This window comes from Dermochelys coriacea, chromosome 3 (assembly GCF_009764565.3).
Source record: "Dermochelys coriacea isolate rDerCor1 chromosome 3, rDerCor1.pri.v4, whole genome shotgun sequence".
NCBI classification, from domain to species: Eukaryota; Metazoa; Chordata; order Testudines; family Dermochelyidae; genus Dermochelys; species Dermochelys coriacea.
Genome location: NC_050070.1, coordinates 171,047,040 through 171,071,489, shown reverse-complemented (window position 1 = coordinate 171,071,489; position 24,450 = coordinate 171,047,040). Strand labels below are relative to the sequence as shown.

General features: G+C 40.0%; 1 protein-coding gene across 33 annotated transcripts in view; it reads left to right on the top strand.

Annotated features, from left to right (window-relative positions):
• Window positions 1-2,868: 2,868 nt before the first annotated feature.
• TRERF1 (transcriptional regulating factor 1) overlaps window positions 2,869-24,450 on the top strand; it is a 141,726-nt gene continuing 120,144 nt past the window's right edge. For 2 of the 33 annotated variants that reach the window (XM_038395628.2, XM_043511815.1), the window contains exons 1-3: window positions 2,870-2,949; window positions 3,645-3,852; window positions 18,601-18,660. The gene's annotated coding sequence lies outside the window, so the exon portion shown is untranslated. Of the gene's footprint in view, window positions 3,121-3,328; window positions 4,194-18,600; window positions 18,661-21,478; window positions 21,538-24,450 lie in introns of those variants that run through there. The other 31 variants (XM_038395624.2, XM_043511818.1, XM_038395629.2 and 28 more) reach the window with 25 other exon arrangements.

The window sequence follows — 24,450 nt, the reverse complement described above, 5'->3', positions numbered from 1 at the left end:
CAAACTTAATACAATTGAATGCAGTAATTTTCACTTAAGCAAAATTAAAGTTAGAATTTGGTTGTGTGGTTGAGTGGAAAAATACCAACATTTTAAATGACAGAAGGAAACAGGAGTGCAATTGTCAATTGGGGGACATTACATTTTTTCCCTATCACATTGATCTATATTATCAACAAAAGCGGTCTCATGAAGATTAAATTATTAATAACAGTGGTATAGGGTGACGATATTTCCCAAAGAGAAAACAGGATACCACATGGGGCTGGTCCAAGCCCTGCCACTCCCCCCCCCCACCTGTCCCCGTACATGGGGCTGGCCCATGCCCTGCCCTCCCCACTCCTCCATGCAGGGCTCTTGTCCGAGCCCAGCCTGCTCCTTGCCTGGGGCTGGTGTCGCTACTCATCCGAACCCAGCCTGCCCCTCATACAGTTGTAGCTGCTCAGCTAAACCATGCCTCCCTCCCCCACAAAGCTGGCATCATTGCTCATCCCCCTGAACATTCCTCTGCACTCCAGAAGGGAGTTGTGCCCCCCTATTTTTTTTTTCAAAAGTGGACATTTGGCCTGTATTGCTCTTGTATATGCAACCAGCAAATCTATATAATGGTGTGAAAAGAAAAGGAGTACTTGTGGCACCTTAGAGACTAACAAATTTATTTGAGCATAAGCTTTCGTGAGCTACAGCTCACTTCATCGGATGCATTCGGTGGAAAATACAATGGGGAATTTATATACACACACAGAGAACATGAAACAATGGGTTTTATCATACACACAAAGAGTATGATAGCTGTAGCTCACGAAAGCTTATGCTCAAATAAATTTGTTAGTCTTTAAGGTGCCACAAGTACTCCTTTTCTTTTTACTGTAAGGAGAGTGATCACTTGCCTTACAGTTTTCAGAGTAGCAGCTGTGTTAGTCTGTATTCGCAAAAAGAAACGGAGTACTTGTGGCACCTTAGAGACTAACAAATTTATTAGAGCATAAGCTTTATGCATCCGATGAAGTGAGCTGTAGCTCACGAAAGCTTATGCTCTAATAAATTTGTTAGTCTCTAAGGTGCCACAAGTACTCCGTTTCTTTTCGCCTTACAGTGTGTATGATAAAACCCATTGTTTCATGTTCTCTGTTTGTGTATATAAATTCCCCACGGTATTTTCCACTGAATGCATCCGATGAAGTGAGCTGTAGCTCACGAAAGCTTATGCTCAAATAAATTTGTTAGTCTCTAAGGTGCCACAAGTACTCCTTTTCTTTTTGCGAATACAGACTAACATGGCTGCTACTCTGAAACCTGTCATAATGGTGTGAGGTGAGGCTAAGAAGTAACCCTTATAACAGTGGTTCTCAAACTGGGATTCGTGAACCCCTGGGGGGGTTTGTGAAATGTTACAGGGGGTTCTTGGAAAAAATTCCCTAATGGCTGCCAGAGTGCTCCTTCGGGACCCCGGGGCCAGCAGCCTGGAGCCCCTAGACTTCCAAAGGCTAAGCAGATCAAAGCAAGCATATCTATCACAGTGAGGAGATTTAAACTTCAAGACTCCTTATAAGAAATGGAAAGGGAGGTGAATATTTTTTGGTGTTTTTAAATTAAATAGGCAGCTGGTATTATTTTTAAATTATTATGAAGAACAAGTTTAAGCTTTGTTGTAATGTGTTGTTTGCCTGGACTGTTCAAGACCTGAATGCTTGTGTAGGACGAACTCTTTGAGTTGGCTTCTTAAATACCTTCAGGCTGTTTCACATCTGATACTCCTTGATGAAACATAGGAGCCTTGTCTTATAATGGGCTTATTCAAAGTGATACAAGCTATGAAAGTGAGATCTTGGAAGAGTGTTGCCATTTTCATAATAAGAAAAGGAGGACTTGTGGCACCTTAGAGACTAACAAATTTATTTGAGCATAAGCTTTCGTGAGCTACAGCTCACTTCATCGGATGCATTTGGTGCTCACGAAAGCTTATGCTCTAATAAATTTGTTAGTCTCTAAGGTGCCACAAGTCCTCCTTTTCTTTTTGCAGGTACAGACTAACATGGCTGCTACTCTGCAACCTGTCATTTTCATAATGTAATACAAATACTATAATGATAAATAATTAATAATAAATAGTGTATAATAAGTATGTCATAAAAACAAATTTTATATTTCCAAGATCACTGCTTTAATAATTTATACTCAGGTAAAGGAGACAATCCCTGGAAATATTCATTTTTAGGAGGGGGCTCGTGAGACTTGACATTTTAGTGAAAGGGGTTCACAGGTTGTTAAAGTTTGGGAACCACTGCCTTATGAGACAGAAATCATAAATGCCAACGCTGGGGACTGATTCTGTTCCAATCGGAATCAACGGGAGTTTTGTCACGGTCACGCTTTTCCAGCCGGTTCTTCCTTTTTCAGATGTTTTCCTACAGCAACCCACCTGCCATCCCTCAGGAGCCTAGAGAGGGCGAGTTCGCAGGGGCTCTGGCAGCTGTAAAGCTGCCCGCACGCTGCAAAATCCTTCCCAGCAATAGGGAAGTGCAGTGTGAAACCGGTCCCCGGTGGCCAGCCCCCGCCCCCGCCCCAGACAATGCGGTGCGTGCGGAGCAGGACGGAACGCTTCCCGGGAAAAGGTGTGGTGGCTATTTTCAGACGTGACTCAGACGATGGCTGGCCGGCTGAGCAACTTGGTGCAGCTTTCACTGTCTTTAAAAAAAAAAAAAAAAAAGGCGGGGGGCCGTTTTGACGAGGCACCCGAATCGCAGGCGCCCCCCCGGGGGCCCAGGGCGAAGCCGGCGCGTGGCAGCCCCCGCCGAGGGCACGACGCCGCCACCTGTGCGCCGAGCGCGCTCACCAAAATGGAGCGGCGCCAGGGGCCAAGCCCGGCCGCCGCGAGCGAAGTTCCCTCCCGCGGCCGCCCACTCTCCGCGAGCGGGGGGCGGAGCCAGGAGGCAGAGAGAGGCTCAGGTCTGGGGAGCGCTGCGCCAATACAAGCCGGCCCAGGAGAGCGGCTCCCTGTGTGTCTGACCCTCCCCCGCGCGGGCAGTCATGGCGCGCGAGGAAGGGGAAACTCTCCCAAGAGCCCGCAGGGCGTCATAGCCGCCCCCCAGCCTCGTCACCTCCCCTGCCCCGGAGAGGGTGAGCGCGCCCGCGCCTCAGCCAGACCTGCCCGGCCTCGCGGGGGGCGCGCGCCCCCGTCCCCGGGCCGCCGTTCCCAGGCAGCGCCTGCCCCGGGCCGCGAGCGCTCGGCTGCGCCTATTCCAATGGAGCCGCCTCGCGGGCTCAGCCCGGCGAGCTGCAGCGCCCCGTCCAGCCCCTCCCGCCCCGCGAGAGGCAACGCGCCCGGCAGTCTCCGGCACCGCCGTGTCCCCGGGGAGCCCAGGGCCCGCCTGCCAACTCTCCGCCCGCCTCCCGGGGGCTGGGGGCGGCCGCCCCGGGGTGCCGCTGGCCGGAGGCTCCCGCACCTGCGCTGAGTTTGCAGCGCTGAGAAGGGGGTTGCTGGGCAGAGCCCAGCCCGGCTCCCCGGGAAGGAACCGGCCCACGCGCGTGGCCTGGCCCGCCCCTGCACCCAAAGCCCCGGGGCGGCTGCGGGCGGGGGGTTCAGGGCCATCGCTGTTGCTGCTGCTGCTGACACCTTGTTACTTCCTGCTTCGTAACCCCAGGGCCCGACCCATCTCGGCGGAGGGATCCGCTCGCCTCCTCCAGCCTCCGCCCATTTCTGCTTCTGCTTTTTTTTTCTTTTGCAAGAAAATAATTTGACAGCGATTTGCTGACACTGGGATTTTGCATCAGAGATTACAAGAAAGAAACCCCCCAACGACCTCTCCCCCGATCACTAGGCGGGGCGCGCAAAGGGGGATCATGCAAAAGGTAAGTCTAGGTTCTCGGAGCCTTTCCTGGCGTGGGCTTGCAAAGTGTGTGAGGAGGTGGGTGGATATTTCCACCACTCCTTCGCTCCCAATGCAATTGCTTGGGGGAGGGTGTATTGCATGGGGGAAGAGGAGGGAGGAGTATGTTTCCTGGCGGAGCGATATTTGTTTACAGGAGGAGATCTGTACTGTAAGTAAAGTAGGACCGAGCAAAGGCAGTTCTGTAATAAATTAGTATTGAAATTGGTCCATCAACGCCCCCCAAAAAGGGGAAAATTGTGCCCCGTCCGGCCAGGTCTGTGTTCCCGGATCCTGCATGCACTTGTTGCAGATTTATACCAGGTAGGTAAATGCTTAGCAAGTTTAATTTTGCATTAGCTGGGGCTCCTCTAAATAAAGAAAAAGTTTGCAGCTCACTCTCGCTCTGTACTGCTGAGTAGGCGAGGCCCTCCCTGCAGCCTCTTCCCTCTGTTGCAAGACATCCCAGCAGGGAGAAGGGGTTGGCAGTTTATTACAGTGTCCTGTGCTTGCGCTTTTTTGGTGTGTGTGTGTGTGTGTGTGTGTGTGTATGCAGGCCTTGGGGAATGGAATAAAAACAAATGTATGTGATAAAGTTCTCAATCTGCAAGTGAGAAACTGCAGGACTCCTTAGGGATGAATCTTTTCACATGGTGCATTCATGTCAATGCTGTGGTGTGGCAAGTTATTGTATGCCTGGATTTGGCATTTGATAATATGCTGCCATACCTGCCTACAGTGGGAAATAGAAAAACCTGAGATTTTCATCTTGGCCACTCCCTAAATCTCTGTCCTATGGTTTCTCCTTGGCAAGTGACAAAAATATTGCCTAAGATAAGTGTGCTTTTAAAATCAGGAAAATAATATGTTCCAGTACTTTGATTCTGAAAAACGTGGCTCTTAGAATTGCTTTTTTGCAGCCCGCCTGTAGAGGTTCCTCCCATATTCTATTCAGTGTCACATCAGAGCTGGAATACTGAAAGTCCAGAGACTTTGGAGGCAGGCCCCACAGTTTGAAAAATCCCTACTTCTCAGGCCAAAAGTCTGAAATTAAGTACGGATGTATACTGTGGGCTTTGCATTTAAAAGGGGTTTGTGCTTGATATGCACCCCTGAAGAGGGTTTAGGATTTAAAGTAATTAGGGCTGCTGGTGGTTGCTTCTTGGGGAAGTTGGAAAGGGATGTGGATTCAGGTTCTGAAACATTTTGTTGTAATTGTACTTATATTGTGATCTCTTAGGGCAAGATAATGGCTTGGTTCCTACTTAATGGCTAGTAAATAGCTTTCAAATACTGGAGCAGAAATGGTACTTTGAATTAGCTGTATAGTGTGGCAGACAAAATGCAAGTGTTTAGTGTGTCACATACTTGAAATATTGATTTGCTAACTTACTTCCATGTATATGAATCTGTTGTGTTTCTAACTAGACAATTTCAGATAGCCTCTTAAGATCACATTTAAGTTTTCTGTTACAGCTGAATCACAGGGTTGCATAGGAATTAATTTTTTTATATTCTTTGGAAATTATATATTATTGCTTTCCTCAGATAAGGAATGTACAGTAAACTGGTCACTGTCGCTGATTTTAAGCACATAACTACTTAATTTTGTGGTCTCTTGAAATGTCTAGAGTAAGGAGAAAAACTACATACCAGATGTCTAAATATAAGACAGATGTTTTACAAGTAAAATTAATAATCAGTTAACCAGTTGACAAATGGATAATGCTTTCTTCTTCCTCTGCTTGCTCTATAGATTAGTTTTTCATGTCTATCAGTCAATTACCTACACTTGACTTTCCATGTGTAACCTTTGCAGATTTTGTACTTTAGGTCTAATAAATTGATACAGCTTTGCTGTGCCAACAAATTACTTAAGATAGGTGCAGATCTTTACAGACTAAAATAACAGAGCATTAGAAAATGTGAATAATAACAAAACTACTTGAGAAAATGTTGTGATTATTTTAGTTGCCAGAGACACAAACTGGTGATTGTTTATGTCATAGTAATATTTTAGTTGCCAGAAAGACATGAAAATGGAGCGAGCCCTGCTCAGGGATCCACTCGTGGAAAACTTTGCAGGGACAGACCCTAAATATTTTCCTCTTTCAAAACCTGTAAATGTGTATTTAATTAAGGCACAAAAATCTATCTTTATGGTATGGACGAACCATTTGTACGGATAGTTTTCATGCATAGAACATTTTTTGTATCGTTTATTTAATTTGTGGTCTTGACTGGTTTCAGAGTAGCAGCCGTGGATATTAATTGGCCTGGAGCAGAGCTATTTCTCTGATACCCATAAGATTGTAATACCAATCAGAGGACATTTTAGATCAAAGAAAATTGACATTTATTACATTTCGAGGCCTTGCCTGCCATGCTACTATAGGCCACTTCTTTTGAGGTATGTTCACTTTTGTATAAGACTTGTTAAGGCATACATTTAACATCAAATGTACTGTTTGGTTCAAATACTCTATATATGTTATGGGACTTTGAAGATGTTAATTTAAAAGGCTTTGTTATAAATAAAGGGAGTGTACAGCATAACAAATAGGCTTGTTTTTATTTAGTTAAATGATTTTCTCTATCACATGAAAAAGTTGCATTATAAACTTTCCTTAGGCTAACGTTTGTGAATTGCCAGTTAACATGATTTTCATAACTTTTATGTATATGTGTACTTTGAGAGAATTAAAAGTCAATACATAAGACCTGCACACAAGTTATGTAAATTAATCCTTTTTTAATCCTTTCTTCTATGCTTGGATAGCAGTGTATGTTTATGTAACAAAATGAAGCCAGAAAACTTCAGCAAGAAACTGAGTAGTGTTCAGACATCCGACTACCTAGTCAAACTGATGAGTGACAGATTCTATATGAAAGAAAAGATATGAATAATGTAGCTTTAAGGAAAAAAAGATTTTTAAAAATGAGCTGTGCAGTGGGAGTTTTACATGAGTATGCAATGCAGAAGCAGGCCCTTAAGTGAAATCATAGGGCCAGTCTTGATCACATTGTTGTAACGTGTATTCTGCCATTGACTTCAGTGCAGGATCAGGCTGTTGAATAGTTCATTAGGTGTCCTGACCTGCCGTTTGACCCATTGAAAATGATGTGGTATTCAAGTAAATAAACCAGAGCATGACTAAATTCTTTGTCTGATGTTAATTGACTCATTTTGCATGGGGATGGACTCAGGCTTTATTTCCTATTCATTTATTGTTTTAGGTCTGTATATTGCTCTTGGTCACATGCCTCCAAGTGCATGACAATGTTCAATAACATAAAATGTGTACATGTTTCAGTTTAGGTTTATTTTTGTGGAAGGCACATCCATTTAACTAGGAAGTTCCTAGGTTGTTAACTTAAATTCCATCAGTTTAATTTTTCTGGCTAGTTTAGTCTTTTCAGGAATCCAAGAAAGTAACTATTGTTAGATGGTTAATGTAACTCCCTCAATAACAGGTGGAGAATAAGAGAAAAATGTAAGGACAGTACTCTTATGTCTGTGTACTTCATGGAGTAAGGCAGTATTGAGACATTTTTATTAATGAGAGGACATCAACATTTTTCTAAAACTTGATGATAAGCTCCCTATTTTTGCAAAATATTTTGCTGTTTGATTAGCTGCATTTTTTTTTTTTTTTTTTTTGCTAGGGACAGCAGCTCAATATAAGCTCCACCCTCTTTTTTTCACCTAGCCATGCTCCTTAAAGGTTGGGAGCCCTGAACCCATGCAGTTTCCATGGAGGTCCTTTGTCAGATCCAGGAGTAGGGAATGATTTTGCTTGAGCTCATGTTCTCCGCCCTTCCTCATGTACTGGCTTGGTTTTGTCAATATCCGGTCAGATTTCTCAGGCTTTCTGCTTGTATTTTGATGGAATGATTAAGTTCTGAGTTTCAACCCAAAATAGTTTTAAAATAGGGTATTGTAATAGTTCAGTATAAGGCTTACTCTGTTGTGAATACTTTAAAATTTGGTTTTAAATCTGCCAGGGAATGAGAAATTTAAAAACGTAAGTTTATTGTGGCAAAACATTTGAGAAAAATATTTGTTCTTTCTTTTGATAGTTCAGCAGTACAGTAGCTAAGCAAAACACTGTTTTCCAGTCTGTACTGGCATCAGTATATGAAGATGTCTGTGACATGGCAGTGCCATTTATACAGTAATGCAGTGTCTTTTAAAAGATGTTGTTAGCTCCATTGAAAACATGAATGTTAAAAAAATGAAGGTGTGATAATTATGAAGGAGTAGTATTCATTCCTTCCCCTCCCCCCACATAAAAAAAAATTCCTGGTTCAATATTCCTGAACCAATGACAAAGCTTAATCAAAATTACATTTTTAAAACTCTAAAATATTGTTTGACACTGTTAGATACAGTTACAAATACAATCTATGTACACATACTAATTCTCTTTGTGACTTCCATCTTACAAACATTTAACCACTTGAATAACTTTATTCGTGTGAGTAGTACCATTGACTTTAATTACGTGAATAGTCCCACTAAAGTTACACAGATGCTAGAGTGTTTGCCAGATGGGGTCTTCAGTTTAAGCTAAATATCCAAGAAAGCAAATTCCAGGTATTTAGCCACATACAGTACTATAAAACCTGTTCTTAAATCATGTTTAGCTTTGAGAAATGTATTAATATTCTTTTAATCAATTTCAGGGTAATGGGGGAAATCCTGCCTTCTAAGAGAAACAGTAAATAGCACATTCAAATATATTTTAAGAAGGGCTGCTCGTATGAGTATGGCTGAGCGTGACTCAAAGAATATTTTTTTTAAAAAAACTTACATTTTCTTAGGTTATTTTCTCCCCAAAAAAAGGTTGTGGTTGCTCTTGCATGGCACATGGGAGTGTGTAGCACTTATGTACAATATGCCACAGTCCCATTCTACATTGCTGGGGAGCATGTTTGCCCCTGGCTCTTCAGCAGGTGAAGGGAACAGCTTGCCCATTCATAGAAGGTCTAGATCTAGGCAGTTGTTGAGTCTGGCCCTGGCAAGAGACTGGAATGGGGGATCCAATTGGTCAATGAATCTGCATAGGCTTGGATCCCTAAACTCTCCTAAGGCAAATACAAGGATAATATTAATGACCAGCAACTTGATCTGAAGGAGTAAGAGATGGTCATGTTGACACTGGGTCATAGAAAGTGGTAGTGGGTAGTATAGAAAGAATAATAGTGGACTCTTTATTTCCAGTTGAGGACTCTTTATTTACACTGCCCCAATTAGACGCCTCATTCCAGGAGTCCCAGTAGGACAGAGTTTCATGCACCAGTGGGTGTGAATACTCTGTGTGGGCTTGCTGTATCCTGCCTGAAGAGAGGAGTCAAGGTTTAGCTGTGTCCAGGAACTGCAGTGACCCTTCAGGCCAGGGCAGAATTTGTCCCCCAAAAGTACTGTATTGTATTCTGCCCTTAAAATAGGATTGGCAGAATTATTATTTTTATATAATTTTATAAATTTTATATTAATGTTTATTTTTAAGCACTTTTTTCTATTATGTATTTAAATTTTTAGTTATGGGGGTTTCAGACAATGGGGACATCAGAGAATAATTTAATGACATTCAATGTTGAGATTAAAAAAGTTAAAGCTTTATAACTGTTAAAACACAAATTGGCAATATCATGTCAGAATATACAAAGTAAATCGCCTTAAATCAAGTGTAATAAATTCTCAAGCACCATTTTTCTTACTTGGCATAATTTGCGTAAATTTTGATGATTATCAGTGGAAATATTTTTCTTCGGTTTGTGTTTGTATGGTGAAATCAGTATTTATCTACATTATCCAATTAAAAAATCTAATATTTACAAGCCCAAATATGTATACCTAGTTTTGCCAACTCTTATGAGTTTGTTGTGAGTCTCATGGTATTTGGTGATTTTGTTAAAGTCCGAGCTCCTGCAGTGTTGTAAATATATGATCATCTCGGCTTTCATTATTTAAAAAATAAAAATAAAAATGTAGCCCTCATGGTTGCAGAGACAAGTTGAAAAATGTGACCTGAGACTGTCCTAAAGTCTCAAAACCAAGAAGGCAAATGAAGAGAGCTAACAATTGTTGTTGTTTTTTTTTTTTTTTTAAAAATCTTGTGATTTTTAAGCCAGTCTGTTTTTTGGGGCCTGACCCATGATTTTTGAATACATATAGTTGTCAGTACTGTATCTTGCCATATTATACAACAGTAGTCCAAAACACTCCATCTTACAGAAGAGATACTGCAGCATTCTGGATGAGTACTGTAGTATTTTTATAAGTGCATTTTGAGGTTCAAAGTGAAATTAGTTTTGTGGTTTTAGCTTACTTTGTAATGAAGTGTGATACAGATCATGCAAACAGCCCACCTAAGTTTGCATAGTTGTCTAGTTCTGTGTTACAGAAAGACTCAAGATACTGCTATTATGTAGATTTGTATGAAAAGGTATTTTTTGTCCCATATCACTGTTGGAAAATTTTGTCAGATTTTTATCTGGAGCACTGAGTTCTTCGGTACTCTTCACTGGCATAGCGTCCCTGTGGGTAGATCATTTTCTGAGCCATATGGGCACAAACAAATATTAAATTTTCCCTTCCCCAAAATAAGAGACATTTGTTAAAACAGCCATTCAAGGCCATATCTCACGTTTTCTAGTGTCTCACTTTAGTCTAAATAGAAAACAGTCAATCTTTTCCCCTCTTGTCAGCTGCTTGTTCTAAGATTTCTGAAAGAGGCTGAGTTGTGATGTGTCCTTGAAGAAGTGCTGCATGGGAAAAAAATTGCAATACTTTGACTCCATTGTCTCTATATTGAAGCAGCATTGCTGTTTTTTGATATCTGGATTTCTTTTTTTTGATACTTTATGCATACTAATGGGTAGAAGGAAAGTTGTGACTGATGCGGGCTGGACTCCCCAAAAATCCTATGATAAAACTGTCGAAATATGGTGTTGGGAAAATATTACTTTGTTAGGCAAGTACAAGTCTAGCAGCAACTTACCCTAAGCAGCGAGGGATGGTCATATTGGCAGCTGGGTCTCTGAGAGTGAGGGTGACTCAGTGTAGAAAGAATAATGTAATATCCTTAGAGGATTCTGTATTTACATGGCTCCTGATTAGACATCCCACTTTTTAAGGACTCTATGTATGTTTCGGGGTACGGAGCTTACACCATATTAATTTCTCTGTAAAGCAAAAGAATACTGTAGAGGTTTCCATGATAGTCATGTGAAAATGACTTTGCGTTCCTGCCCTATAAAACGATTAAATAACTATAGAGATACTTAAAATTTTTGTTACATCTAAAGACATCCAGGATTTTCTTCTTAAATTTTATATCTACAGGGGGGAAAAAAAGTTGCATAACGCTTTTCTGACCAAAAAAAGAAAATGTACTGCATCCCTTCATTTCTACCCCTCTTCTAATTGATGGGGGGGAGTTGGCATTTTCCCCACTCTCCGTGTGTGTGTGTGTGTGTGAGAGAGAGAGAGAGAGAGAGAGAGAGAGAGAGAGAGAGAGAATGTTAGTATTCTCTTTTTAAATAAACAATCTCTGGGTTGATGTGTTAAAATGTGGATGCGGAAATCTGTCTAAGGCCAGAGGTACAATAGAAACTTTTGCTGGTATAGCAGTGTCAGTTAAGGGAATATTTGTTTTTCTTTTTGTTTTTTGGGTGTCATTTCTGTACAGCCCTCCTGTAGATGCAGTTACACCAGCATAAAAGTGCTTTTTCCTGTATGGTTTATTTCATTCTCCAAACTGGCAGAAGCTGAACTGGCAAAAGGGCTTTCTTGCTGGTATAAGCTGCATCTACACTAGGAAGCTTTTGCCGGTAGAGGTCTGCCAATACAGAAACTTTTAAGGGTAGACTAGGCTTAAGCAGAAGTTCTGTTCTTTCTGAACAGAGTAATGGCTATCTCCCCAGATGTGTAATGTTGGATAGGTGAATAAGGTAAACATCTAACACAATGATCCTGCAATGGAAATATTCATGTGTGTATAATTAAGTACATGCTTACTTTTTTGCAGGGTCATGTTTTTAACTAGTACTGTACCCATAGAAATTGTGAAATATATTTATTTGAAAAGCTTCACTTGTATTTGAGTAACCTTTTGCTATTCATAGAGCATTAAAATGGTTATCAGTTTGCATATGAGACAGTGTAGTATTACATGAGATACATGATGACATTGAAGTGACTTCAAATGCTTGGTTATTGTACTGTAAGTGAAAAATAAAAAAACAAAATTGGGAGATGCTGTATTCAATTCTGAAAATGTAGACGTGAAGACAACTGTTTTAAGGCATAAAAGTTGCAATCAATTAATATTCAGTTTGGTGACAGATTATTCACTCTCCTCAGACTAGTTAGCAGTATATGAAGAAAGGCTACAAAAATTTGTAAATGATGCTGCATCTTCATTGGCAAATCTGGGACTCATAACTCAAAATTGTTGTAGCATCACCAGTGGTAGCAATGGTGGAAAATGTAGTGAGTACAGCTGTAGGACATTTTTACTGCCATCAAGTCCCACCCATTTGTACCATCGTTGGGGCTCCACTGGTGGAAAATTACAATTTAGTTTTTCTAGTGTAGATACAATCTTTGTTAATAGATTAAACCTGCATTTTGTTGTAGTTCACTCTTTCAGACAAAGATAAGATTTGTCTCTTTTTAGTAATTATATCTATTTATTGAATAAGAAATTAAACCTGACCTATTTTTAATATGAAGTAACGCAGTTTTACTTCTGCCCCCAAACTATGAACTTTAGAAGGTCCCAGCCAAATATGGGTTTTTCTTTACCTCCCGTGGAGGCTGATGGAGCCTTCATGTCCACAAGGCCATTACTCTGGCTGTATTATGAGATCCTTAAATCTCTTGCCAGTCATATCATTAGATTGCCTTTTCTCTTGTTTTGTCACATCCCAGTTTTTAGGAGCTGTACTTACCTTGCAGACAGGCAGCCTTCCTTGAGATGGAGACAGAACTTGCCATTTGTAACACATGAGAGAGCATTTCATGTTGTTTTCCTTCTCTGAAGGCTGAAAGTCTCACCTTTGTGATGGCTCCTAGACCACAGAAGAACTTTAAAAAAAGAGTTTCAGGATCAAAAACAAGACTCCCAGAATCACTACCAAACCTGGGGGTAGTATATAGCTGTACGAAGGGCTGTCCTCTGGGTCATCTAATAGCCAGTTTTCATTATGTTTAACACAGCATCAGCAGTTTTGTTGTTCCTTCACACGCTTGGTGTGTTGGGTACAAAATAGTTTAGTACAGAACTGTGCGTTTTCACCTTTGAAGTACAGATACTCCACGTTTCAAAGGAATGCCACTGTACTTCAATATACCACCACAAAAGCAGCAGTAAGTGTTAACATGCACTCGATGGTGCAGGTCTCAACAAGGGCTGATATTTTAGTTGTCTGTCCAGCATGCATTACTGTTCAAACTCAGCTGAATGTCTCCCACGTAGGTAGCTGCTTGTGTGTGTGTTCTTCTCTGTTTTAGTATCTGCAATTTCAGTACATACTTCCAGAATTATTACTTTTTTTGTTGCTGCTCATTTCCAATCAGAGATTAAAGATAACTGATGGAAACACACTAATTGTGATAGTTCAAAAGTGTCTATAATCTGTTTGTTTTCTTAAATGGTTTTTCTACAGGCATGGTCTGTATTGTGGGATGTGTGGGATTTTTTAACTTGTAAATTTTATATTGCTCAATATATATATTGAGCCAACAAAAACAGCTTCTGGAAAAAATACGTCAATCTCTAAGGTGTTTTTCTCACCTATATCTTGTAGACATGGTAAAAACATGAACCAAGGTGCTTCATATAACATATCTGAGGTCCAAGTTTAAATTGCTTCTGCAGCATAGTTGATGTGTTCATCAACGCCCAGATCAGAGTAGGGCAGAGAGCACTACTCTGTACATGAATTCAGGTGCCTATACTGGCATTTTTGCCTCCTCTGCAAAGGAATAACACCTGCCATTCCATTGCTTCAAGGTAGGGCAGTTTGTAGGAACATGGCAACCAGTACTGTTGGATGTCTTTGAACGTGAGCAATGATGAGTCTGTAAGAAAATGTAGTGCATCAGCAGGAATGAGAGGGATTTATATACACCTCCCAAACTTGATTTAGTGGTAGTAGGCATTGCATTTGCCAAACCATGAAAGCTTGATAAGATTATGTGGCAGAACATAGAAATGTAGGGCTGGAAGGGATCTTGTGAGAACAGCTAGTCCATCACCCTGCACTGAGGCAGGACCAAGTATATGTACCTCATCCCTGATAGGTGTTTGTCCAACCTGTTCTTATAAACCTCTAGTTAGATGGGTTCCATAGCATCCCACAACCCCTTTGACAGCAGTAGATTGGAGCAAGCTGCCTCCTTTTTTTTATTTCAGATTTCTGTCCTGGGTTGGATATGAACTCGCAGTGTGTGGGGTGACACTCAGATTTGATGACTGTAACATACCATTGGAGCCATGCATGTCCAACAACATCTGGGAGGTCTGGTTCTAAATCAGCAGACAACTTTTTCAAATGTGAAGTTGTTGCGAATATGAGTTGTTGGCATTGTTACACCATGTTTATAAGTATGATTTGGATCCAGCTACATGTCAGTCTTTGGTTTCAAGAGTATACTAGTAATTAGAGCTGGAAAATTTGTTAAAATGTAGTCAAGCTCTCTTCCCCCTTTCACCCCCCCTAACTCCCCAGTGAGCAGTAATAGTGCTGAGTCTTTTTGTACCTTTTCATCAGAAGTTCTAAACCCACTTTGTACTGTTACAAGGCAGGAATTCCCAATGTGGTAACACAGCAGGTGGCACTCCAAGACTAATGGGCAATAATCATCAGCCATGGATCTCTATAAAATAATAATGTTGTTGCCTTTTTTTAGTACAGTAAAAAATAGAGAAGGGGAAGCAAAGGGGATCATGAGGGGAGGAGGAGAACCATTTTTTTTTGAAAGTATGATCTCTTGAAAAACCCAGATTATAGTGAATTTTAACTGAAACTTTCCTAAAGGTTGTGGTGGTGGTATAATAATAGAAAGGAAGGACTATGGAATATTCCTATTGGGAAAATGAAAGGATGATTTCTTTGTTCATATGTTTGAAAATCACAGATGCGTTACAGAGGATGAATTTTATACTTGATCTTGCTTATGGTAGAAACAAGAGGTTTAAGAGCTGTGTTTTAAAAGCAAACATTGATTTAAGAAATAATGCACCAAATTAGAAAATTCCAGAGGAAAAATTGTAAAATGACAGAGTTGAATTGCTGCCCTGACTGTTGGTGAATAGTACCTTACTTCTCAAATAGTCCCACAGACGTAGTCTGGCTACTTGCAAAGTAAAGTACTACAGAACATGAGCAAGCGTGAAAGAATCTGATCCTAAACGATTTATTTTTAATATGCATTTTTTGTAATCCAGGTTTCAATAAGAAATTTTAATGTGAATATTTAATATATATGAGTGAATCATACGCACGTTGATTCTACTGACCATAATGGCTTGAAAAAAGGTATTGCAGTCTCTTGGACTGGGCGCTCGATCTCTTTAGTAACAGAGAGCCATGTTCCGATGTTTATGTTGAGATGTTAAACCCTTAAATATGGGGACTTTCTCAGAATAATTTGGATCCAATTTATTGACTTGATTTAAAAGAAGAAAATCCAAATAACCCTTTAAGTGATGGCCCAAAACTAGGAAAGCTGCAATCCAGACTTTGTAGAAGTGTGCATGTAGAGCCTTATACAAAACTCTGACTTCAGCGTGTTTTTGGATTGGGCCCAATTTTGTAATCTTTACTTATCTGAAGTCGTCTTTCCTCATATGAATAGTTCCATGGACTTCACATGAGTAAGGATATACAGTATCGGGTCCATAGGTTAGTGCTTCTGTTACATGAGTAATTATAGCTGTTTCTTTTAGCTGCAGCAGTGTTACTGCCTACTTTGTAATTATATTCTATAATTTACCTAAAGATAAACTGCCAAGTTTAAACCCCACACTGTGCTTACCATAAATGTTGTTGTTTTCACATGTAGCACTTAACTTCTAGATTCTTCCAGGGAATCTTTAAAACTAATCCTTTTAAGTCATGAAAATAAAAGAGAACAAAAGAACAATGGAATTTATTTTAGGTTTCATCAAATGTAAAGCTGTATGTACCAGCTCTAACAGCATATAGTGCATGTGGGTCGTGTTACTTCTGTTAGCAGTAAACCAAGTTCATACTTTTTAGAAATGTACACGCTTCACATATGTATTGTGCAGTTTAGCTCTTGAAACTTCTAGCTGAATGTTGACAATCAGTACAGTTAATTCGATAGAAGGGCCAGCTATAAGCAACGGCACATACTATCTCTGCTGGGATCCCCCTATTATACAGAAGCCCTTCAAAGGAAGCAGGACAAAAATATTTTTTCACAGTCTAGTAGTGGGCATGATGGCACCTGTTCTGCTTTTTGTAGGGAATCTAATAAACTTTAGGCCAGCCCTGTACAGTAGTATTAAGCTCTTGAATCTGCTCTATTAAAGTTGGTGGGAGTTTTGTTACTGATTTTTAGGAGGAGGAGGATTTGGCCTAGTGGATCAGATTAAAAAAAATAAGAAAGCAAGCAAGCCTCAATTTTCATGTGAATGAAACAAGCTTTCAGATTGAGTCAGTGACACACATACTGTGTATGAAGTACTGGTAAGTCGCTGCTTACTGTAAATCTTTATGATGCGTAGCAGATGTATATCTGTACTAAACTACAGTTAGATGACTTTGTAGATTGGGAAACTTAAGTAAATATTATTTCCACTGTATATTCAAGTTAAAAATATTCTGAGACGTGTAATTTACTGAGCTAATGGCAGAAAGAAGTGTTTCAGCTATCTCTGTGTTGCTTTCTGTCGTAACCTGTGAAACTGTGGTATGAAAGTTAATAAATTATGCAACAAAGTTTTTAGAAACTTGTGCTTGCATGTCTTCCATCTGTGTTAGTGTAAAACCCCAAATTCTGATGTGATGGTGGCAGTGCTGCAGTCATAGAGGAGCTCTGTTTGTTTCTATTATAAACTCCTGTTTCCATTTGCCAAGTTGAAACTTTAGGAAAATTACCCTTTAGTGCACAACAGGTGTACATAACAGTTTACAAACACTTTAAAGCAAAGTCCCTGCTTGGAGGAATTTACATTTGAAAAAATACTTTTTATGCAGTGGAAAGTTTTTTGGTCAAATTGTGTGGCTGCTTTTGAGTTATCTGAGTGTGATAAAAGTAACTTTCACACTTTAAAAAAAATTTCAGTGGTATATTTTTGAATTAATCTAAACTTGGTTTAGATCAAATCTAAGTTTTGTTTAAATTTTTAGCTAGACAGTTTAATCACCCATGGATCCTCAGATCTCTTCCAGTCTTCATAATTTCTGTCTTTTGGTCAGTTGCCTCAAGTTGTCCTTACTCAGTTGTTAACTTCAGCTATATTTGTTACAAAATCTCTCCAACTGAGATTAGAGTGGACTATGACAAATTACTTTGGGGAGGAAGTAATTCAACCATTTCTTTGAAGATTGAGGGCCAAGATCATTGTTGGCATAATTGGGTATAATTCTGTTGAAGTTACACCTGCCTCCACTAGCGGTTTGGCGCAGTTCTCAATCTAATTTGGTTGTACGGCAGTGATTAAGTTCTCTGAAGATCAGGAATGTGGGTTGAAACAAGTTGTGTAGTTCATTTTAATGTTTTGGTTTATCTTGCACAATCTCATTGAAATAGATGCCAAACAGTCTACATATGTGTGAGATCCTGGAACTAGAAACAGTTCCATCCCTCCCATCCCTCCTCTCTTCCCCCTAAGGATTTTGTCATCTGATTTACGTACATCTTGTCTCAGTCCCTGTGCAGATCTACTTGCTGTGTTATTAACGATGTGTTAGGGCTATATTGTATATTTACTTCTACACATTGAAATAAAAGCAAGTGCATTTATTTCACTGAGACAATCAAAATATCTGATGACGTACACTTACATTGCTAACTTCAACTTAAGCACACACTTGTGGGCTCATTTGAATCTTGTATAATAAATGCATGTCGGAAAACAGGGCTTGATCTAAAACCCATTGTCAATAGATTTAAGTGGGTTTTAGATCAGGCCCTCAGTGCATAAAAATCAAAAATTTTAATTCTTGCACAGTTTCTATTTTTAGATCACTCCCTTAGCCTAGCTTTTTTTCAGTGGCAACTATAGGAAAAATAAGAAGGAAATTTAGGTATATTAACGAGAGAGAGAGAGAGAGCATGAGTGTGCAGACACATATCCCTGGGTAGTAGATGAATATTGGTGTGTAGGAGGAAGCTATCTAGGCCAAATGTTAGATTTATCCTTCATGTTGGTTTAAATTGTAAAGTGCTCGGATACTCTGGGGACGAGCACAATATAAAAATGTAGACAAATAACAATTTTGCTGTGGTAGAGTTTAAAGAAGTAATGTTTTGTCCACTGCAAGAATAAATTATTGGAGCAGGGCTTAAAAATACGCCCAGATTTCCCATTGTTATGTCCATCACAGGAGTTTATGTTGACAGACTGCCGTGGGTAAAAATCAGACAGTTTTAAGTGGAAAAATATATTTGTTGTGAATTTAGTGTTAGTAAAAGGTGCCAGATTGGCAGTTCTGGAGGCCTAAATCCTCTTTCTCCTTGGAACAGGTGCAGCAATGCCTGCTCACACAGCTGCTCAGTCCTGACTTGGAGGAGTGACTTCTGGGGGTGAGATTCAATAACTCAATTTCTGTGTCCATTTAAATCCTCTGAAAATGTTGTGGTGGTTTGTGATATGTGCACTACTCCACAGGAAACTGTAATGAAACTACTTAAAATCATTTTATGTAGGCCATCAAAGAAATATCCGGTACCACCACAGTTGCAACTTTTGGTCCCCACTAACTGGTGGGGGGGATGTGACCCCAGCTCCTTACTCCACTGCCAGTCCCACTGATGCGTTCTGTCCTGCAGTCCCTCCTTGTCTCAGTTGTAACGGTGCAGCTGAGTAGTTGCCATTCCTTCTGCAAATCTGTTGTGGACTTTAGCGAAGTGCAATAGACCACTAATTGGTCCTCAGTGGATAAAAACTTTGAGTCATTACTGCCCTGGATTGGATTTGGACTAGTGATTTGGAGGTGAAGAGATCAAAAATTTAAGGGCCAGTGGGGACTTAATTGCCCTGAAACTATTTTTTGCAGTTTTGGCTGAAAATTAATACAACCTGGAGCACATATGGAAATGGGAGATACTGGGTTTTTTAATCATTGCTCTGGTTTCTGAAATTAATGAGAGAGGAGGTTGGAAGATCCTGCACAGAACTCAGATGATACAAGTTATTATACAGTCATGTGCTCCACCAGTCATTTTAATCTAGGCACATATCATCTAATAACCTGAATCCCAACAGAAAATTGGGTTGCAGAAGGGAAAGATGAACCAAGTGGGGTAAACTGATATATGTAAAATCATAATAATGATTTTTTCTTTAATATAAACTGTAACTCTCTCCTGTGCTACTGAGCGCTACTATTTTTTATATTTCTCACCTTGTGCTTTTTTATGTAAGAGAATAATTTGTACTGTGATCAGTTCTGTTAGTTTTTATTTTGATAAAATGTTAGTAACTGAAAATGAGGTTGCATGACCACAGTATCCCCTGTCTATATTACAGAATTTGCCATATCAGGGCACTGTGTGGTAACATTATTTGGTCTTGCCTATGTAGACAGAATATGAATTCACTAGAGTTGCATCTACTTATGCCAGTGGTGAATTTGACTCTGAGGCTGAAATATAGTTCCAGACCGTGATTATGATGACATAGGCTTTATGCAATTTGTCCGCGCATGGAGCCATTGGCATTCAGCAGTGGTGTATCTGGGCACAGTCAATTGAGTGATTGGGGCCATGGTTTGTCCTATTCTGACAAGCAAATCTTCAGTCTTAAGGTACAGTAATATGTAATTTACTGACCTATTAAATTCTGTAGTATAGACTGGCCTTAAGTATCTATCATTAAAACTACTTGACCTCCTTTTTAATACCACAAGCATAGATATTAAACTAGTACTAACCTTTTCCCCTTTCTTTTTGTATTAATTTTGAGGCAGATACTGTACCAGTTCAGAGCATGCTTTAGCCAATTCAGACATTAAAGTTGAAAAACATGTATGTGTGATCATTTCATTTTATATGTTGGTATTTCTGCTAAATATACAGTTGTAAACAAAATAAACTCAGAAAACTGTTAGAAAAAGAAAATTTTGGGCAGACTTGGAAGCCAATTGATTTCTGCTATACAAAAATATAGAAACATTTACAGAAAGTTTTTCTTTTCCTCCATTTTTTGTTCCTTTTTAAAAATTATGAACCTCTAATTTTTGTTTGCTGTTTGGCGCTTTCTGCTAGATTGAGCCTCTTGTATTTAAAAAAAAAAAAAAAGTTTGATTTATAAAGAAGTGCATGGAGAGGTGGTGCAAAAATACCATTAAAAATGGCAGTTCAGCACGTACTGTATTCCCTTAGAACTAGGCTCAATATATTTTAAACTCTGCCTTTTAAAAATTGTTATGAGAATGCTTCTAAAATATCACAATGAATCCTTAAAATTAGAACTTGGCTTGTTATAATACACCAGAATTCAGCTAATGCTTGTTCAGAATCCCCATTGTTTGCCTCAAATATTAAACTAAATTAGCCCATTTTAGAGCTTATTATTGACATTGAAAAGTTAGATTTTGGGTCTTGTGGAATTGCATGAATGTATCAAAAGGCAGAGTTTTGTCTCCCACAGAGTGAGTATATTCGTAGGTGTATAAGCACATGTGAATAAACATATACACACGTATGTTTGTAAGCTTCTGTTGTACTTCATCATAGCTAGCTGCTCTGCTTAGCACACGTTATGTTATTAGAGGAACTTGTACATAGACATGCAAATAACTGTAGAACATATTCAGTTCTACAGTATTTTTACATGGTTGACGTATTAGGAAGCATGCAGCAGTGTGTCCATGTACTCATAAATGCCCAAGTGAAGTTGAAGGGCTCATGGAGCAAGATGTGTTTGTAGTAGAATGAAGGTTTATAGTAGAAAGAGACCCCTTATTCAGTTCCAAAGGAATAGAAAAAGAAATGGTGAGTTCCCATGTGCGAGGAAAAGGGTCTGCATTCTTTAAAAAGGAAGTATGTAGACCTTTAAAGATTAGGGAATCGGGTGCCAGTAATCCTGCTTCATAAAAAGTGGACTTCACAGGCTGTAGAGGACAAGATAGGCTGTGGGAGAGAGCAATGGGACAAATGATTGTAGAAGCAGTGGGAGCAGACCTGCCTACCTTCGCTTGACAGAAAGCAGGAGAGAAACTCAAACTTAGATGACATTTCTATACAGTATAAAATATCTGCCCCTGCCACGGAATCATGTTTCCTGGTCAGTTATCCTAATGCACATTCAAGTTCATTAATCCAATATTTTTTTTCATTCTCTTATGCCAATTCACCACCTTGTCCCTCTCTCACCATCCACGATCTTCCCTTCCACCAGTGCATCCACACCCCTTTCCTGTCCTCTCAGAGTACAAATATTCCACCTGTATTTCAGAGGTAGTTCTTATGCTTAGGTCCCCTTCTTTTGGCAGGTGGGGGTGTGTACTTTGCTGCTATGTGACACCTCTTTCCTCCTACAAGCTGTACTCCCTCAGCTCCTTCCTCCTTTACAAAGTCTGAACCAGAGAGCAACTGAGGGTAGGGAAAGTGCTGATTAGAAAGAGTCTTGGCAACTGGATTCACCTGCTATGGACTGAAAAAGCCCGTCTTGGGGGTGGCTGAGTGAAGAAGCTGGTCTGGAAAGCTGGAGGTTTAGGTGGGTTTAGTTGAGAGCTGTGGCAAGTATGATGGTTTGTTAAGTAACCTGGACATTTGTGCTGTTTTTTTCCCTCTTGAGAGGGGAGTTGTGGTTTTTTGGGGTGGTGACATTATTAATTTGTTGAACACTAACAGTGTGGAGTGTTGTCATGAGGAGCTTACAGTTTACAAATGGATGTCATGGTCCTGAGGTACTTCATGAGCGATGAACTCTGCTGAATCAGAACTACTTGAGTTGGGCCCAAAATTGTAGCCTGGTCTCAGGCTGAGTCCTTCATGTTTGCCTGTTATGTGGATAATAATTCTGTTAGCTTCTAAAATTCCTTCAGGAGCAATGCTGTCCTTGGCTGGCAGCCCTTGAGGTGATGTAGTAGCAGGTGTAGAACCATGTGAGTCAATACTGCTTCAAGCTGATGACAAATATGTGGTGCCTGGAGGGGAGGAGGTCTGTGGTGATCATTCCTAGTAACTAAGAGTATAGTGTTTTTGTCACTCTCATGCCAGCTAGACACCAGAGGAAACCACCACCCACTGAGCTGGTGAAATTGACTGCTGTGTGAGTTCACATGCACCTCAAAAACTTAACCCAGCAGGTCTGTCCTGTATTGACACCCTGTCCTGTACCATCCCAGACCTTCTTTTTGTGAGTCCTTAAACCAGTCCCTTCCTGCATGTAGTCAAATCCACAGAATATCAGGAAAGGAGTGGGGTGTCAGTGGGCATTGCTTGGCTGGTAGATCTCTCTCGCTCTTTTTCTCCCCCCCCCCCCCCCGTTCATGCACATCTTGCTAATGGCCACTAAAACTGCCCCCTAAATACTCTCCCCACCAATGACTAATTTCTTGTTTTTTATTTTGAAAATCTGGTCACCCCAGGCATGTAGTGCAGAGCAGCTTTACTTGACGGTTCACTCATGTACCCTAAAAGCTAGAAAATATAGTTGTGGGGAGAGGTGGAGGAAGTGTTTCTGTGGGATCTCAGGGAACTGGGGGGCATGCCTTGGAGCTGACACTGCCCCCTTCTGTGTCCCCTGGTCTGAGTAGTTTGAGTTCCCCTCTGCAGGGGAATCTGATCTTTAATGTTTGTAAAGCACTTTGAGATCTTCTGATGAATGATGCTCCTATGTACATGCAACATATTATTTTACCTTGTGTGCTGCTATAGCAGCTGAATCAACAGGTTTGGGTTTGCTGACTGTCCTATACCATAATCTTCAGAGGTTAGGAGGCAGGGCTTCTCCACTGAGATCCTGTGAGTCTGAAATACTCTTAAGTTTACTGGTTCATCAATGTAAATTGGCCCAGTAGATGGTCTAGATTTTTCTTCAGTAATTGGCCTAGATTTTTTTCCCAGTGTCCTATGGGTACAGGTGGTGGTGGTGGTAGTTTGTTTTTTGTGATAGCATCTAGAGGCTCCCAACTAAGATTGGGGCTCCTTTATGCCATGCTCTGGACAAACACTTTGCTTAGCAAGAGTGTCCCTGCCCTGAAGAGCTCACTATTTAAGTAGACAAGAAGAGAAAGAAAGTATTATTGTCCAAGTTTACAGATGAGGTGCAAAGTGACTTGCCAGAGGTCACATGGGGAGACTGTGGCAGAGCCTGGAGCTGAATTTAGTTTCAGTCCTGGATTTCTGTCCAGTGCTTTAATCAAAGCATCATCCATCCTTCCTCACTTCTCTATTTGTTGAATGTTGGAAGGCAGGTTAGTGAAATGTTTTGCAGATTAGTTTGGGGTTTTTTTGAGTAAAGTTGCTTTCAAGTTATATTTTGTTAGCTATCCAGAGAGCTTTGGGCATAGCATAAATAAAATATAAATATTAACTGCATTCAGTTTGGAAAAATAGTGAGGAATACTCACTGTCTGTTGTCTCCTCGATTTCAAAATGGTAACGAAAGCTACTTGTTGTGAATAGTGGTTGACACAAAACTGTTAGCCAGCTGTGATGACCTTAAAATATTTTATTAGTGTCCATTATGCAATTATGTGCAACAATCCTGTAAAAGTCGTGATTTTTGACTGCAGGAGGTCTTACGTGCATAACAAATATTAATGATCCTTTTTTTCTCTATTTATACAAATACTCATATCTTGTACTATCATAAGCACAATACCTTTTGTGTAAATGTGTGTTAGCATTTAGAAAGAGAAAATACTTAAATATGAGTTTTTACAGGGCGTACAAGGGCAATAATGCAATACATTTCCACATGATATTTTTAATCATTACTTTTGAAAATACATAATGTTTAATGAATTTGGCTAATAGTTAATCTTAATTTTTTATTATAGTTTTCATGCTGGTTCCCTGAACTCAAAAGAGGCAAAACTTAATGTGATTGTTAAATATAACATACGAATAAATACCACTATAGTGGGGAGGGTTTGCCTTTTAAAAAAATATTCATTGAATCAAAGTCTTAATCTGCAATATTTTTAGTGGCGTAGTCATATTTAGTAAATTTTTGTATGTGCTTTTAAAGGCTGTTTTTACCTTGGGCCAGACGTTTAAACGTGTTTAGGCATTTAACTTCCATAAATCCTTTTTAAATGTACAATGATGTCTTTTTGTTTGCCTGCTCTAAATAAAAATAGAATGCACATAACCATTTGTACAGCAGAGGAGACATTTTCCACACTAAGGTGAATCTCT